Genomic DNA, 15,805 nt, shown 5'->3' on the forward strand with positions numbered 1-15,805 from the left:
ACAAGAGCTGGGGTGTACCTAATATTGTGACCATTTTGGCCACTTCATTAGGCACACATGGGCTGGACTGAGACAAGAGCTGGGGTGTACCTAATATTTTGACCATTTCGACAACTTCATTAGGCACACATGGGCTGGACTGAAACAAGAGCTGGGGTGTACCTAATATTTTGACCATTTCGACCACTTCATTAGGCACACATGGGCTGGACTGAGACAAGAGCTGGGGTGTACCTAATATTGTGACCATTTTGGCCACTTCATTAGGCACACATGGGCTGGACTGAGACAAGAGCTGGGGTGTACCTAATATTTTGACCATTTCGAACACTTCATTAGGCACACATGGGCTGGACTGAGACAAGAGCTGGGGTGTACCTAATATTTTGACCATTTTGGCCACTTCATTAGGCACATGGGGTGTACTTATACGAGAGCTGGGGTGTACCTAATATTTTGACCATTTTGACCACTTCATTAGGCACACATGGGCTGGACTGGGACAAGAGCTGGGGTGTACCTAATATTTTGACAATTTCGGCCACTTCATTAGGCACATGGGGTGTACTTATATGAGAGCTGGGGTGTACCTAATATTTTGACCATTTTGACCACTTCATTAGGCACATGGGGTGTACTTATACGAGAGCTGGGGTGTACCTAATATTTTGACCATTTCGAACACTTCATTAGGCACATGGGGTGTACTTATACGAGAGCTGGGGTGTACCTAATATTTTGACCATTTTGGCCACTTCATTAGGCACATGGGGTGTACTTATACGAGAGCTGGGGTGTACCTAATATTTTGACCATTTTGACCACTTCATTAGGCACACATGGGCTGGACTGGGACAAGAGCTGGGGTGTACCTAATATTTTGACAATTTCGGCCACTTCATTAGGCACATGGGGTGTACTTATATGAGAGCTGGGGTGTACCTAATATTTTGACCATTTTGACCACTTCATTAGGCACATGGGGTGTACTTATACGAGAGCTGGGGTGTACCTAATATTTTGACCATTTCGGCCACTTCATTAGGCACATGGGGTGTACTTATACGAGAGCTGGGGTGTACCTAATATTTTGACCATTTCAACCACTTCATTAGGCACATGGGGTGTACTTGTATGAGAGCTGGGGTGTACCTAATATTTTGACCATTTTGGCCACTTCATTAGGCACACATGGGCTGGACTGAGACAAGAGCTGGGGTGTACCTAATATTTTGACAATTTCGACCACTTCATTAGGCACATGGGGTGTACTTGTACGAGAGGTGGGGTGTACCTAATATTTTGACCATTTTGGCCACTTCATTAGGCACACATGGGCTGGACTGATACAAGAGGTGGGGTGTACCTAATATTTTGACCATTTTGGCCACTTCATTAGGCACACATGGGCTGGACTGAGACAAGAGCTGGGGTGTACCTAATATTTTGGCCATTTCGGCCACTTCATTAGGCACATGGGGTGTACTTATATGAGAGCTGGGGTGTACCTAATATTTTGACCATTTTGGCCACTTCATTAGGCACACATGGGCTTGACTGAGACAAGAGCTGGGGTGTACCTAATATTTTGGCCATTTCGGCCACTTCATTAGGCACATGGGGTGTACTTATACGAGAGCTGGGGTGTACCTAATATTTGGACCCTTTCGGCCACTTCATTAGGCACACATGGGCTGGACTAAGACAAGAGCTGGGGTGTACCTAATATTTTGACAATTTCGGCCACTTCAATAGGCACATGGGGTGTACTTATATGAGAGCTGGGGTGTACCTAATATTTTGACCCTTTCGACCACTTCATTAGGTACACATGGGCTGGACTGATACAAGAGGTGGGGTGTACCTAATATTTTGACCATTTTGGCCACTTCATTAGGCACACATGGGCTGGACTGATACAAGAGGTGGGGTGTACCTAATATTTTGACCATTTTGGCCACTTCATTAGGCACACATGGGCTGGACTGATACAAGAGGTGGGGTGTACCTAATATTTTGACCATTTTGGCCACTTCATTAGGCACACATGGGCTGGACTGATACAAGAGCTGGGGTGTACCTAATATTTTGGCCATTTCGGCCACTTCATTAGGCACATGGGGTGTACTTATATGAGAGCTGGGGTGTACCTAATATTTTGACCATTTTGGCCACTTCATTAGGCACACATGGGCTGGACTGAGACAAGAGCTGGGGTGTACCTAATATTTTGGCCATTTCGGCCACTTCATTAGGCACATGGGGTGTACTTATACGAGAGCTGGGGTGTACCTAATATTTGGACCCTTTCGGCCACTTCATTAGGCACACATGGGCTGGACTAAGACAAGAGCTGGGGTGTACCTAATATTTTGACAATTTCGGCCACTTCAATAGGCACATGGGGTGTACTTATATGAGAGCTGGGGTGTACCTAATATTTTGACCCTTTCGACCACTTCATTAGGTACACATGGGCTGGACTGATACAAGAGGTGGGGTGTACCTAATATTTTGACCATTTTGGCCACTTCATTAGGCACACATGGGCTGGACCGATACAAGAGGTGGGGTGTACCTAATATTTTGACCATTTTGGCCACTTCATTAGGCACACATGGGCTGGACTGAGACAAGAGCTGGGGTGTACCTCATATTCAAATTGGGGCTTTTTTTATTTAAAAAAAAGAAAAGTAAAATGTGTATTGGTAGCACAAGTTTTGCCATTGACAAAAAAGTCAAAATCGGTTCAGAATGACGCAAGTTACGTCTTAATGTCAATGTTCATGCGTTGCGTTTGACAGTTACCTTCCCAACATGGCCGCCACTTTGGCACATCAGCAGGATTATCTAGTAATCAATTCAAAGACCCATCGCTCAAACAGTCGCTTTTTTTTTTTTACCTTTTCAATTGAGCCTTCTCTGTTACCGTACCCATCTGGTTCAGTAAGCAACAAGACTTCCGGTGACTATGTCCTGCAAGTTCGAGTGAGTATTTTGAATATTTTTTAAACTCTATGTGCCGCATATTTCTGTATGTACACAAGCTAGAAGCATATTTACGACACTCGGGCCTCTCTGATTCATTTGTTGTTACTCGCTACGTGACTGGAAGCTATTTAGCAAACTAAAGTGGCCTGCACGCAGCACTCATCTGTCAATGAAAAGTCAAATCAAAGGCAGCCTTTGACTTGAATGTTGTTTTTATGTGCTCTCCACACAGAAGCTGATGTCCACAAAATTAACCACAAAATGACAGAATGGTGTTTCCACGTCAACCTGCCTCAGCTTCACCTTCACGAGCAGCGACATCTTGGACAAAGGTAGCACATGTTGCTTTTTCTTCCATCTTCCTCTATTGACAAGAGTGGGTCAAAACAAAAGGTACACCTGCACAGGCTCGTGAGAAACAACTTTCATGCCAATTTTAATGACTCCTTCAAATAAAAAATATATATTTTAGGTCAACCTGTCATAAAGACGAAAACTTATTTAGATATCTAAAATAGATGAAGTAAAATAGTATTTAATAGGGACCATTCGATGTAATCTGCTGATAACAACCTTTATCAAATTAGCAAAAATTGCAATATCAGAAAAACTAAATTAATTTTTGGCAAAAATCTGCTTTTTTTTTTGTTAAACAAAAACTATAGGTCAAAATAGTGTAAAACCTTAAAATGTTCTGCCTGTAATTCATATCATTATTGTTGTAAGGGACCAAATTGAAGTTATTTCTTTCATTATACTTTTTATTTATTTTTTTTTAATTTTTTTAATCAGCTGATAAATCAGTTTGGTAATATTTTTATGCTAATTAATATTATTTTTCAATATTTAAAGAGACAATTTTCTTCACAATTTAAAATTGTTCCCAGGGGTCTAAATCAAAGGTTTTCCGTCACCAGGACGACGCAGGGATTTGTGACAAAGGCGAGGGTTTCCAGGTGTTGTCAACAAGGTGAATTACACGTTGTCAATTGATTTGACATCAAAAAGGAGGATACTACTACATATACAGTCAGGCTGCACGATGTTGGAAAAAAATTATTATTATTTTTTTTTAATAAACCTGCAATGTGAAATGCAAGATGCGTGTTGGGAAAGTAAATTTTCTACGCAAACTCATTCAAAGTTCAGTTCATAGTTCATAATTCAAAATTTTGGAAGGAAATAAAAAATGTGCGCACCCCCCAATCCCCTACCATTGCCAAGTAATCTCTGGAAATGAGTTTTAAATCAAACCCCCCCCCCCCACCAAAAAAAAAAATGTCTGGAAGGAAATTAAATTTTGCACCCCCACCACACCGTTGCCAAATAGTTTATGTGAATGAATTTCTAATCCCCCCCAGTCGCAAGGGCGAAATTAAAATTACCCCCCCCCCTACTGCTGACCCAAAGTTTTAGTTTTTTTCACTCTTTCATCCACTTTAGAGTTCAAGTCTGGCGACTGCCTTTTTTGTAAATGTCAATTACTTTTCAGTTCTTGGTAACCTCGCCAAGTTTTTCAACCTCTGGGAGTCCACCACTTATCTTAGTTTGTACCATTTCAAGCTATGGCGTGTGGCGCTCCCGTGCACCTCCTCGGTGACGTCACACGCGAGCTCGTCGAGCACACGACATTGCGTGGTCGCACGTGTCCTAAAGCAGGTTGGCGTCCCGTCCGCGCGTCCCACCAGTCTGCGAAATCAACAACAAAAGCAGTGAGGAGCATGCTTCTGCAAAACAAAATCGTGTACATTTTTTACATTAGCTTGTCATATTGTGACAACTAAGGCATATATATATATTTTTTGCAATTAGTCATACTATTACGAGAATATAGTGTTATATTTTTGCGAGGAACCAGTAACCTTTCATTGCTCAGTGACTCTGCGTATTGTTTTTTTTTTGTTTTGTTTTTTTTATTTCTCAAAAGTATGTTTTGATTCTGAATCTGGAAGTGTTATTTTTTTCATACCCCAGATAAAAAGTCTTATTTTAAGAAAATAATTTGAAAATGTGCCCACACATCTTGCCATGTGTCCCGTGTGAGCCGACCGGCATTACCTGGCAACCGATCACCAACTAAACTAAAACTCCTTTCTCTCAAGCAACCGGTCAACGACGGCTTCAAAGTCCTCATACTGATAATCTGGTGCGCCAAAATTGGGACCATTTCAAAGTTTTACTTAATACAAAGTAACACAGCTCCATCAAAATTCCCCCAAAATATACATTACAGAAGCAATTTATGTGATATGTCAATATTTATAGTTATCAACATTTTTAGTCACATTGCATTTGTGTACTATATAGTTTTTTCACCAGGATGTATATCACAGAAAATATAATTTATGAACTCAATGAAGTCCCACAGAGAACGGTAAATTTTATTTCTGCATGAAACAAAAATATTTTGAACTTATTACTTTGAAACAAAATAGCCCGTGTCTATTTGAGTCCTCCTCGCTGTCGTGAAATTCAAGCCAAATTTAAACTCCACTAGTATGCAGCCAACCGAAAACGGCGTCTGCGTCGTCGTTTTATCGCATGTGGAGGCTGCAGTCAGCTGGCAACTTGGATTTAAAAAAAAAAAAAAAAAAAAGTTTACTTAACAATGTCAGATATGTATTTGACAACTAATCGCCAATTGAAATATATATTTTTTAACCTGGTGAATGTGAGTTTTTCTCAGCGTACAGCATCAGCACATAGTCGCCACCTTCATCGTCACACGCAATTGTACGCGCTCATCCGTGAGGTTATGTGAGTGATGTTTGTTTTGAAATATAGTTCATGTAGCGCTAAATGTTATTTTATTCTGAAACTTTTCTTCTCTTGGGTTTATCCCGGGTCCACTCCCGGGGTCCACCTACCGGGAGTGGAATAGCTTGATAAATCTTGGCGCTGATAGGTAGTTGTGTGATGCATATTTTTAGCCCCCCCCCCCCCACAAAAAAAGTTGTATTTTAATGGTGCTTACAAAAGCACCATAATCTTCTAAGTGCATCACACTGAGAGGTGCCTTTAGTAAATGAATTACCACCTTTTGTGTAGTTTTTATTTTCTGAGTTATGGAGGCTCCTTCTTTGGCATATTCAATGAATAACATGCCATTAAATAGACAAACAATGGGGGGCGGAAAATATACATTTACAGTATAAAGGAGACAGTGCAGGTGTATCTCAGACTAAATTAAAACAAAAAATGGTGCCTGAGAGCATAATTAGAATCTTGGCACACTGATACTCTCATCAGCAGATGCAGGTTAAGTGCGGAAGTACCCTCTCTGCCTCCTTTGGCGTCAGTCATGGAGTGCACCAGGGGGAGCTCTTGTCCCCAACTTTCTTTAACCCGTCCATGGCTGAGTTGTCCCAATGACTAAATAGCTGTAAATCACGGTGGATGATGGGTAACGCTCTCACTGAGGGGTGAAAAACTCTTTGTAGTTCGTGGGCCACATGCAGCCTAATTTGATGTCAAAGGATCACTGAAATCATAACATACTTCAGGTAATAATAAAAAAAAAGCTTCCCCCGTTTGTTTGACGATAAAAATATGTCTTTTTTATCCTTCGTCCCCAACAACACAATGTCTTCTGTATTTTTTTCACTTTCAGATTTATCCTGCGGGCCGGATTGTAGCCCCTCGTGGGCCGGTTTGGGCCCGCGGGCCGTGTGTTCGAGAGCCCTGCTCTAATTAATCAGGCTGAACGTGCGCGCTGAGTATGAACTCCAGTTCGATGCCAGATAGAACGCAAGGAAAAGTGCTGTACTCATCTTTAATTCCACATAGTCAGACTGAAGTTTTTCAACGTTGAGAAGGCTTGCCAGAATGTGCTTGAGGCGATGTGTGATGTCACATGACACCACAAGGGGGCGTGAGTGCACAGAGCCAGCACACACAGACTTTAAGAACATTATCAAATGTTTTTAAATAGCAGTGACGTGGACCAAGTTAGTTGAAAAAAAGAAAGCATTTTTAATATCAGAATATTTAAAAGTTTATTTACAAAGTATTTTCTTTCTTAAAAACAACTGAATGTAATGTCACATTTCTGGATGCGTTTTGTTTAATTAAGTGACATCAATGTAGATCAAATTATTTGAAAAATATAATTAAAATAAAAATAAATAAAAATAAATGTAAGTTATTTAAAATGCACTTTGTTGTGAAAACATTTTAAAATAACTGTCCACATCAATGCATTTTTTTAAAGGACATCAATGTGGACCAAGTTATTGAAAAAATATAATTAAAAATCAAATATTTTTGAAAATAACTTAAGTTGTTTAAAATGTACTTTATTCTGGAAAAATATTTTGTTGTCAAAAAAATATGTTTGCCATAACTTAGTCCACGTGAATGTCATTTGAAAACACGTCGAGAAATGTGCCATGTTTTTTTGTAAATGACATTGATGTGTACCAAGTTATTTCAGTAAAAAAGAATATATGTTTGAATATTTTTAAGAATGTTACTCACTGCTTTTGTTTTTGTGCGCACGACAGTATCAGGGAGGTTTCGGGCCGACAGCCGACAGACTTCTGGGAAAGGCGGACGGGACGCCGACCTGCGTTTGGACACGTGTGAGTACGCGATGTTGTGTGCTTATGGCAAGCCTTCTTAACATTGAAGAGCTGGACTGGATATGTGTTGAAGATCTCGCTCATTCAGTTTTGTCTCATCAAAACTGAATTCCAGATATCTGCGCCGTCATTTCGCCGAGGACAGATAACGTCACTTTTGCCATTGATGTGTATGGGGTTCCTCATTACAGATATTGGCTGCCGAATTATTAATATCTGAAATGACGAACCCCATACACATCAATGGCAAAAGTGACGTCATTTGTTTGAGGCGCAACGACGTTGCAGATATTTGGAAATCAGTTTTGACGAGGCAAAACTGAATGGAAGAAATTGTTGTTGATATCTCCAATGTTCATTCCACAAAGTCAAATTTAGTTTTTCAAAGTTGAGGAGGCTTGCCATAGTGTGCTCGAGGCGATGTGTGATGTCACATGACACCACAAGGGGGCGTGAGTGCGCCCACCCATCTCTCTCTCTCTCTCTCGCTCTGAACTTTAACTTGTTAACACACAGACAGCAAGAACATTATCAAACATTTCTGGACATGTTTTTAAATAATAGTGATGTGGACCAAGTTAGTTGAAAAAAAATAGATATATATATAAATATATTATTATTTTAAAGTTGATTTAAAAAATGTTTTCTTTTTTTAAAAAACAATTTTGCACGTAATGTCACATTTCTCTTTTTTTTTTTTAATGACAATGTCTATGAAGTTATTTTCCATCCCGCTTATCCTCATTGGGGTCGCGGGCGCGCTGGAGCCTGTCCCAGCTGACAGGCGGCGTACAGCCCGAACTGGTCGCCAGCCAATCGTGTTATTGAAAACATAAATACAATCTTTTAAAAATGACTTATTTAAAATGTACTTTATTCCTCCAACATATTTTATTGTTAGAAAATATATTTTTAAATAACTTGGTTCACATCAATGTCATTTAAAAACACATGTACAGAAGTGTGCCATGTTTTTGTTTATTTTTTACATTGATGTGGACCCAAGTTATTTAAATAAATAAATATATATACGCGTGTATGTGAATATTTTTAAAATAATATGTTAAAAAAAACATTTTTGAAATTTCTTGGTCCACATTAATGTCATTTAAAACATGTCACATTTCTGGACATGTTTCTAAATGACATCAATGTGGATCAAGTTTTTTAAATCATTTATTTAATCTACTTTAGTCTGGAAATACATTTTCTCTTTTAAAAAAAGAGCATATAAATTTGAATATTTTGAAAGTAACTTAGGTTAAATATATATATATATATATATTTTTTTTTTTTAAATAACTTGGTCCATAGCAATATAATTTAAAAACACATGCCCAGAAATCTGCCATGTTTTGTTTTTATGACATTGATGTGGATCGAGTTATTAAAAAAAAAAATAATAATAATCTCTTTGATTTTTAAAGTAATTTATGTTAGAAAAATTATATATTTTTTAAATGACTACTTGGTCCACATCCATGTCGTTTAAAAACATCTGTCACATTTCTTGACGTGTTTTTAAACGAGATGGTTGTGGAACAAGTGATTTAGAAAAAGTAATGTTTGAATATTTTTCAAACAATTTGGTCCACATCAATGTTATTTAAAAACACATGTCCAGAACTGTGCCATGTTTTTTTTGTTTTCAAATGACATTGATGTGGACAGTTATTTAAAAAGAAATAATCTAAGACTGAATATTTTTAAAAAATTGTTTATTGTTTCTGGGCGTGTTTTTAAGGAACACTGCTATGGAAAACAAAAAACATAAGTTTGAATAGTTTGAAAATAACTTGCGTTAAAAATATATTTTAGAAATTACTTGGTCCACATCAATGTCATTCCAAAACGTGTGTCACATGTTAGGACTTGTTTTTCCAATGACATTGCCGTATACTAAGCGATCAAAAAAAATGTTTTGTCAAAAGAACTTACTTTTGTGCTCATCTTGGGTTTTGTCGGAGAGAGAGAGATGTCAGACGGGTTTGTGCGCTCGCATCCGCCTCGGTGCCGTCACACTCAAGCTCGGCGAGCGCTCGACACTTCGGCCGCTTCCGTGCGCGGCCTGTCGTCAATGTGTGCAACTTGAATTCGTCCCGCACTAACGTTCATTGCTAAAATGTCATCACAGCTTTGCTGCCCAATAAATTGTTCAACTTGAGTCATGGTGTTTTCTTGCTAAGTCTGCCCTTACCTCATTTGGAGCCTTTCGTGCATCGTGGACGGCTCTTCAAAAGCTGCTTTGAGTATTGAGGTGAGAGTTGCGCAGCAGTCATTACAGTAAATGCAAGTGTATCATTGTTCCTCTCTGTCGTCACATGACGCAAAACTACAGGACTTTGAAAAGTCTTGTAGCTTTGCTCATGTGGAGATAGAGGGCAACAGTAATAAACTGGCGTTCACTGTAGTGACTGATGTGCAACTTCAACCTCAGGACTCTAAAACAGCTTTTGAAAAGCCGTCTTCGAATCCACCAATCACAGCGCTTTGACGCGCCGAGCCCAACCAATCACAGCGACCTCATTTGCATAACCACGCCCACTTTTGCGCTTTTCGCACATCTCGACCAATCAGAATGCTTCAAATGTGCGTAACCACGCCCACTTTTGGACCAATCACAGCCTTGGATTCTCAATGCCTCAGCCAATCACAAAGCAGTATTCCAGGCCTTGCCCTGCTCATTTTCCCTGAAATTTTTTCAGGGGGGTGGGGGGAAAAAAAAAAAAATCCTGGCAGGGGGGGAAATCCCAGAAAAAAAAATTTTGGGAAAAAAAAAAAAAATTCCGGAAAAAAATTTTTGAAAAAAAAAAAAAAAACGGAAAAAAAAATTTAGAATATTTTTAGAATTTTTTTTTGTTTTTTTAAGTAAAGAAACTAAGTTTTTTTTTGTGATGAGTTTGAAGAATGAGAAGAGTTTAAGTTTTTTAATCAGCTTTTATTTTTTTGCAGAGTCAATGTTAAGCAACAGACATGAAATCACAAAGGAAACCCAAGTCGAAGTCTGATGACATCAGCAACAGTCTCCTCGTCGCTGGCTGGTGAAGTGGTCGGCCAGTGTGACGTGGACCGGTGTACGGGCCTAAGACAACAAGACATCCGTAAGTCAAAAGTTAAGTCAACCTGTTGTGCAGCAAATGATCTTTGACACGAAACCTACCAGCGAGAACGACGGGCGACTTGTTTTCTGGGCCTGAGAGCACTCGCACGGCTGAGTGACCGGGAAGCTGACAAGTGTTCCTCTGCAACTCTGGAAGAACTGTGGAAAACCAAAAAAACTGGATCAAAGAAGACCCAATTGTGGAATGAAGACATTTCAAAGCACGTACCGTCCAGGGGCCAAGGTCTCCCGCTTCTCAGGCTGCTCCAAAATTTGGCTTCAGTACCTTGTGGATGAAAGGAAGCAACAAGAAAAACATTTTGGTGTGCAGCCCTGCTTCGTACCGTGAATGCCGCATTTCACCTTGTAGGAAAGATGGCTCCGGAATGATGAGGAACATGGAAGTGGACACAGACTCCATTTGCATTTTTTGTGGTTAACAGTTGACCGCGACTGTCTTCGTATCAAATGTCTTCTGAAGACTCCACGGTGGTGCAGACTTCTCAGGAGACCTGAACACAAGAGATTAACGGGGAACCAGTCAAGCTGCTGTTTAATAAATGTATTAGCAAGGCATCAACAAAGATGAAGGCAGTCTTGAGGACCTTCTGCACGGTCATGTCGAACTTGTCTATTTGCCCAGCAGGTGGAGGATCTTTCTGGCCGAGTCCCCGATGGCACTTGGACTGGAAGTCAAAAGGAAAAAGCAGGCGAGGGCACTTCAAACTTAAATTTGCTGAGCTTGTTTTGTAGCGTACGTCACCTCAACATGTTGGACAGAAAGTTGACCATGACGCCATGTTTCCACCACCTACAACAAGAAACCAAGTATTTGGATTCATCAAGTTTGCCAACGGTTCCAACCTTGATTGAAATTGACTTCAGGAGATCAGGGATCCTTCAGCGCCACCTGGTGGATGTGAGCATGAAGAACATGCAAGTGTCCAGGACCAAGAAGGTAAAGAACTTGAGGGTCCTGGGTGCAGCGTATCTCTGAGTTCAACTGCAGAAGAGAAGGTTGTTAAAAACCTAACTGCTCAAGTCAGCTATTGTTTTTTTTATAAATACAACCATCTTGTTCCTCAGCTCCCATTGACTTCATACAAGAGGCTGTCGTGACTACAGCCAAAACACATCGAGAGGCCACCGATGGAAAGTCATCTCAGGTAGACTGGAACCTTCTGCTTGAACAAGTACAGTCTTGTATCAAACGACTGAGGCCTTCTGAGTGGACTGGTGGCGCGAGACTTCTCCAGGAGATCTGAAACCAAGAGATGAACGAGGGACCAGTCAAGCTGCTGTTTAGTAAGTTTATTAGCATGTGTCAACATTCAAGATTAAGGCAGCGTCGTTGACCTTCTGCACATTCATGTGGAACTCTTCTTTTCCCAGCAGGTGGAGGATCTTGGTGGCCGAGTCCCCCGATGGCACTTGGACTGGAACCCGACCTGCATGTGGAGTCAAAGAAAAAGCAGGTGAGGGCGCTTCAAACTTAAATTTGCTGAGCTGTTTTGTAGCTTACTTCAACTCAACATGCTGGACAGGAAGTTGATCATGAGGCCATGTTTCCACCACCTGGAACAACAAACAAAAGTCATTAAGTCTGTCTTTCCAACAGGTCCCAAGCTTCGAGATCTACTTCACCAGTTGATCCATGACCAGGTTCTCCAGGAATTCTTTGGCGCCACTTGGTGGACGTGAGCAGCAAGAACATGCTTGTGTCCCAGGAGCGTGCAGGTAAAGAACTTGAGGGTTCTGGCTGCAGCGCATCTCAAGAGTGCATCTTTGGCAGAACTGCAGGAAAGAAAGATGTTAAATTGCTAATTTCAGCCATTTTGTTTTTATACCACCATCTTGTTCCTCCGCTATCCAGGAAGTCAGGAGGCTGTCGTGACTGCAGACAAACAAAAACTACAGGGACTGCTGGAAGGTCATCTCCAGGACACCTGAAAACGAGATGAGTGAGGGACCAGTCAAGCTGCCGTTTAGTAAGTTTATTAGCATGTGTCAACATTCAAGATGAATGCAGCATTGAGGAGCTTCTGCACGTTCATGTAGAACTCGTTTCTTTGCCCAGCAGGCTCAGGATCTTGCTGGCAGAGTCTCCGATGGCACTTGGACTGGGAACTGACCTGCATGTGGAGTCAAAGAAAAACCAGGTGAGGGGTGCTTCAAACATAATTTGCTGAGCTTGTTTTGTAGCTTACGTCACCTCTCAACATGTTGGACAGGAAGTTGATCATGACGCCATGTTTCCACCACCTGGAACAACAAATGATAAATTCATTCAAGTCTGTCTTTCCAACTGGTCCAAGCTTTGAGATAGACTTCACCAGTTCATCCATGATCAGGTACTCCAGGAATTCTTTGGCGCCACCTGGTGGACGTGAGCAGCTAGAACATGCTCGTGTCCGGGAGCGAGAAGGTAAAGAACTTGAGGGTTCTGGCTGCCGCACATCTCAGAGTGCAACTTTGGGGGAACTGCAGGAGAACAATGTTAAAAACCTATGTCAGCCATTTTGGCTTGTTCCTCAGCTCTCCGTTAAGTCGAAGCAGTCATCACTGCTGGAAAGTCATCTCTGGCGTCCTTACCCTCCTTCAGTCCATCAGATTCTTCCTGGGTTGATACAAAAGCACCACAACATTAAACGTTAACCCCAACATTTGGTGTTGCCATCGAGTGCATGTTCCCACCTGAACTGTGATGACGCCGCTGGAGGCTGCCTGGTCAGCTCGTGCTGAAAAAAAAAAAAGTCACTTTTGTATTTTTACATGTATGAAAGTTTGTCTCACCAGTGAGGCGAGCAGGCCGCAGCCGGACGCCTCGTCAGCGACGGCCTGAAAGACACGACAACACGGTTAGCGTTCGACGTCTCCCAATTCAGCCCCACGAGCCAGTTTGACTTCGCAACGGGACAATTGAGCGAGGAGTTTATCAGTAGGCCCACAAAAGTCTCAAGAGGCCTGCCCCGAAAGTCACAGGAAGTCAGCCATTTTGTTGAAGATTTGAACCTGTAATCAGAAATGAGAATTAACCCTAAGACCATTACTTGATCTGTTTAATAAAGGATATGCGGTGTAGAGAAACAGGAATTCAATCCATTTGGCCATTCGGTTGAAGATTAAAACCTATGAACAGAAAAGAGAAACGGATGAATAATTCGGTTTCATTTAGAATAAAAAAATAAAAAGTCAGGCATTTTAGACTCAATTTCAAGAAATTAACACTTTAATATAATTAGACTTCATTCAGTTGAATTGTGAATTTGTACAAGTTGTGTACTTACCTCCTGCAAAACAGCACTTTTGTCCAAATGCTGGAAAAGTTTGAGCCAAAACTTTAATTATAAAAAGTGCCAATAATTCAAAGTACATTCACGTCATTAGTGCATGTACTAAATTATAAATTAAACTCTCGTAAATTCCCCGTTATTGTTTAGTTTACTTACTGTGTGCATTCATTTATCAGCATATACCCCAGATAAATGCGTTTTGGTGTAGTTTAAGCTCGCAGGAGACGTTAAATGCCTCCGAAAGCTCAAAGGTTTTAGCTAGCATGCTAGCAAGATGTTAGCACCCTGAAAAGAGAGACTTGGTGTTAATTTGACATGTTTTGGTCACTTCGAAATGTTCAAAGTGAGAAAAATGCAGCGAATTTTGCGAAGCTTAAGAAGAGAGGGTGAGCACTTAGTTACCTTGTCAAAGCTTTGGACGATCTTGTGGAAACGCCGGTGACGGGTCGCTGGCAAAAGAGAACGAGTGTCGCATTTGGCCCGACTTAAATAGGTTGACGGTGATGACGCAATAATTGAAAAAAAAAAAAATAATAAGTTTAACACAGGAAAGTAGTGAAAATGTGTGTTACGTTGAAAAAGCCGACAGTTAAATATTTAAATATAACATACCAGCAGCTAGGTTCGAACCCGAGCCGCCTGCATCGTAGCTCTCGTCATAACGCACAAACTAGATCACAGCGGTAGTGTTCTGTATGCTTAGTGGTATTTGTCATATTTTTTTGGGCACCAAGCGTTTTCAGGAATTTACTCGTAGATGAATAAATGCAAATGAATGCAAATGTATGATCAAAACTGGTCTAAAGGTTTAATACATTGACTGCTGCCACGGAGACCCTGGTTCGATTCTCCTTTCGGCTCCATTTATGTTCATATGTTATGTTGAACATATACATAATTAAGTGAAGGAGAAGGTGGGGATTGAACCTGCGTCACCAAAACCGGAGGCAAAGTTTTAGACCAGTCGACCATTTTGGCTGGAAATTTTCAAATTTTTTAGTTATACTTATGTGTCACGGAGGACGTTGTGGCTCGGTACATATAAAGGAGTACAAATTACCAACACTCGTCAAGTCCAAAATAGTCCAGTACATACTGACACTGACTGTGGTTCTCGTGACCACGGTTCGATCCTTCCTTTGACCAACACTGATATTTCTCCACTTTATTTGTTTATAAGTGGATTTCAGAGTGGGGATCGAACCCATGACGCCGACACCCGAGGCAAACTTTTAGACCCTTCGGCCATCTTGGATGGAAACTTTGATTTTTTTGGGGTTATACTTAACACGTTAGAGTACCGATATTGTCGATTACATATAATTACATACGTATCACCATAAACTGGCAAGTGAAAATAGCTCAATGCATAGTATCACTGACTCTAATTCTGGTGACTCGGGTTCGATCCTTCCTTTGACCAATACTGATATTTCTCCTCTGTATTTGTATATAAGTGGATTTCAGAGTGGGGCTCGAACCCATGACGCCGACACCCGAGGCAAACTTTTAGACCCTTCGGCCATCTTGGATGGAAACTTTGAATTTTTTGGGGTTATACTTAACACGTTAGAGTACCGATATTGTCGATTGCATATAATTACATACGTATCACCATAAACTGGCAGGTGAAAATAGCTCAATGCATAGTGTCACTGACTCTAATTCTGGTGACTCGGGTTCAATCCTTCCTTTGACCAATACTGATATTTCTCCTCTGTATTTGTATATAAGTGGATTTCAGAGTGGGGCTCGAACCCATGACGCCGACACCCGAGGCAAACTTTTAGACCCTTCGGCCATCTTGGATGGAAACTTTGAATTTTTTGGGGTTATACTTA

At 40.8% G+C, this 15,805-nt stretch overlaps 1 long non-coding RNA gene across 5 annotated transcripts in view; it reads left to right on the top strand.

The window, feature by feature from the left end:
• The window catches only part of LOC133397460 (uncharacterized), a 17,885-nt gene extending 4,013 nt beyond the window's left edge, over nt 1-13,872 (top strand). The window contains exons 1-11 of one of the 5 annotated variants that reach the window (XR_009767619.1): nt 2,931-2,988; nt 3,224-3,323; nt 7,494-7,571; nt 10,524-10,672; nt 11,315-11,629; nt 11,758-11,976; nt 12,064-12,146; nt 12,290-12,408; nt 12,545-12,659; nt 12,752-12,830; nt 12,903-13,872. This is a non-coding gene — a long non-coding RNA (uncharacterized LOC133397460). Of the gene's footprint in view, nt 1-2,930; nt 2,989-3,223; nt 3,324-7,493; nt 7,572-10,523; nt 10,673-11,314; nt 11,630-11,757; nt 11,977-12,063; nt 12,147-12,289; nt 12,409-12,544; nt 12,660-12,748; nt 12,831-12,902 lie in introns of those variants that run through there. The other 4 variants (XR_009767620.1, XR_009767618.1, XR_009767622.1 and 1 more) reach the window with 4 other exon arrangements.
• Nucleotides 13,873-15,805: the final 1,933 nt, after the last annotated feature.

The sequence above is a fragment of the Phycodurus eques genome, chromosome 22 (genome assembly GCF_024500275.1).
Source record: "Phycodurus eques isolate BA_2022a chromosome 22, UOR_Pequ_1.1, whole genome shotgun sequence".
NCBI lineage: Eukaryota > Metazoa > Chordata > Actinopteri > Syngnathiformes > Syngnathidae > Phycodurus > Phycodurus eques.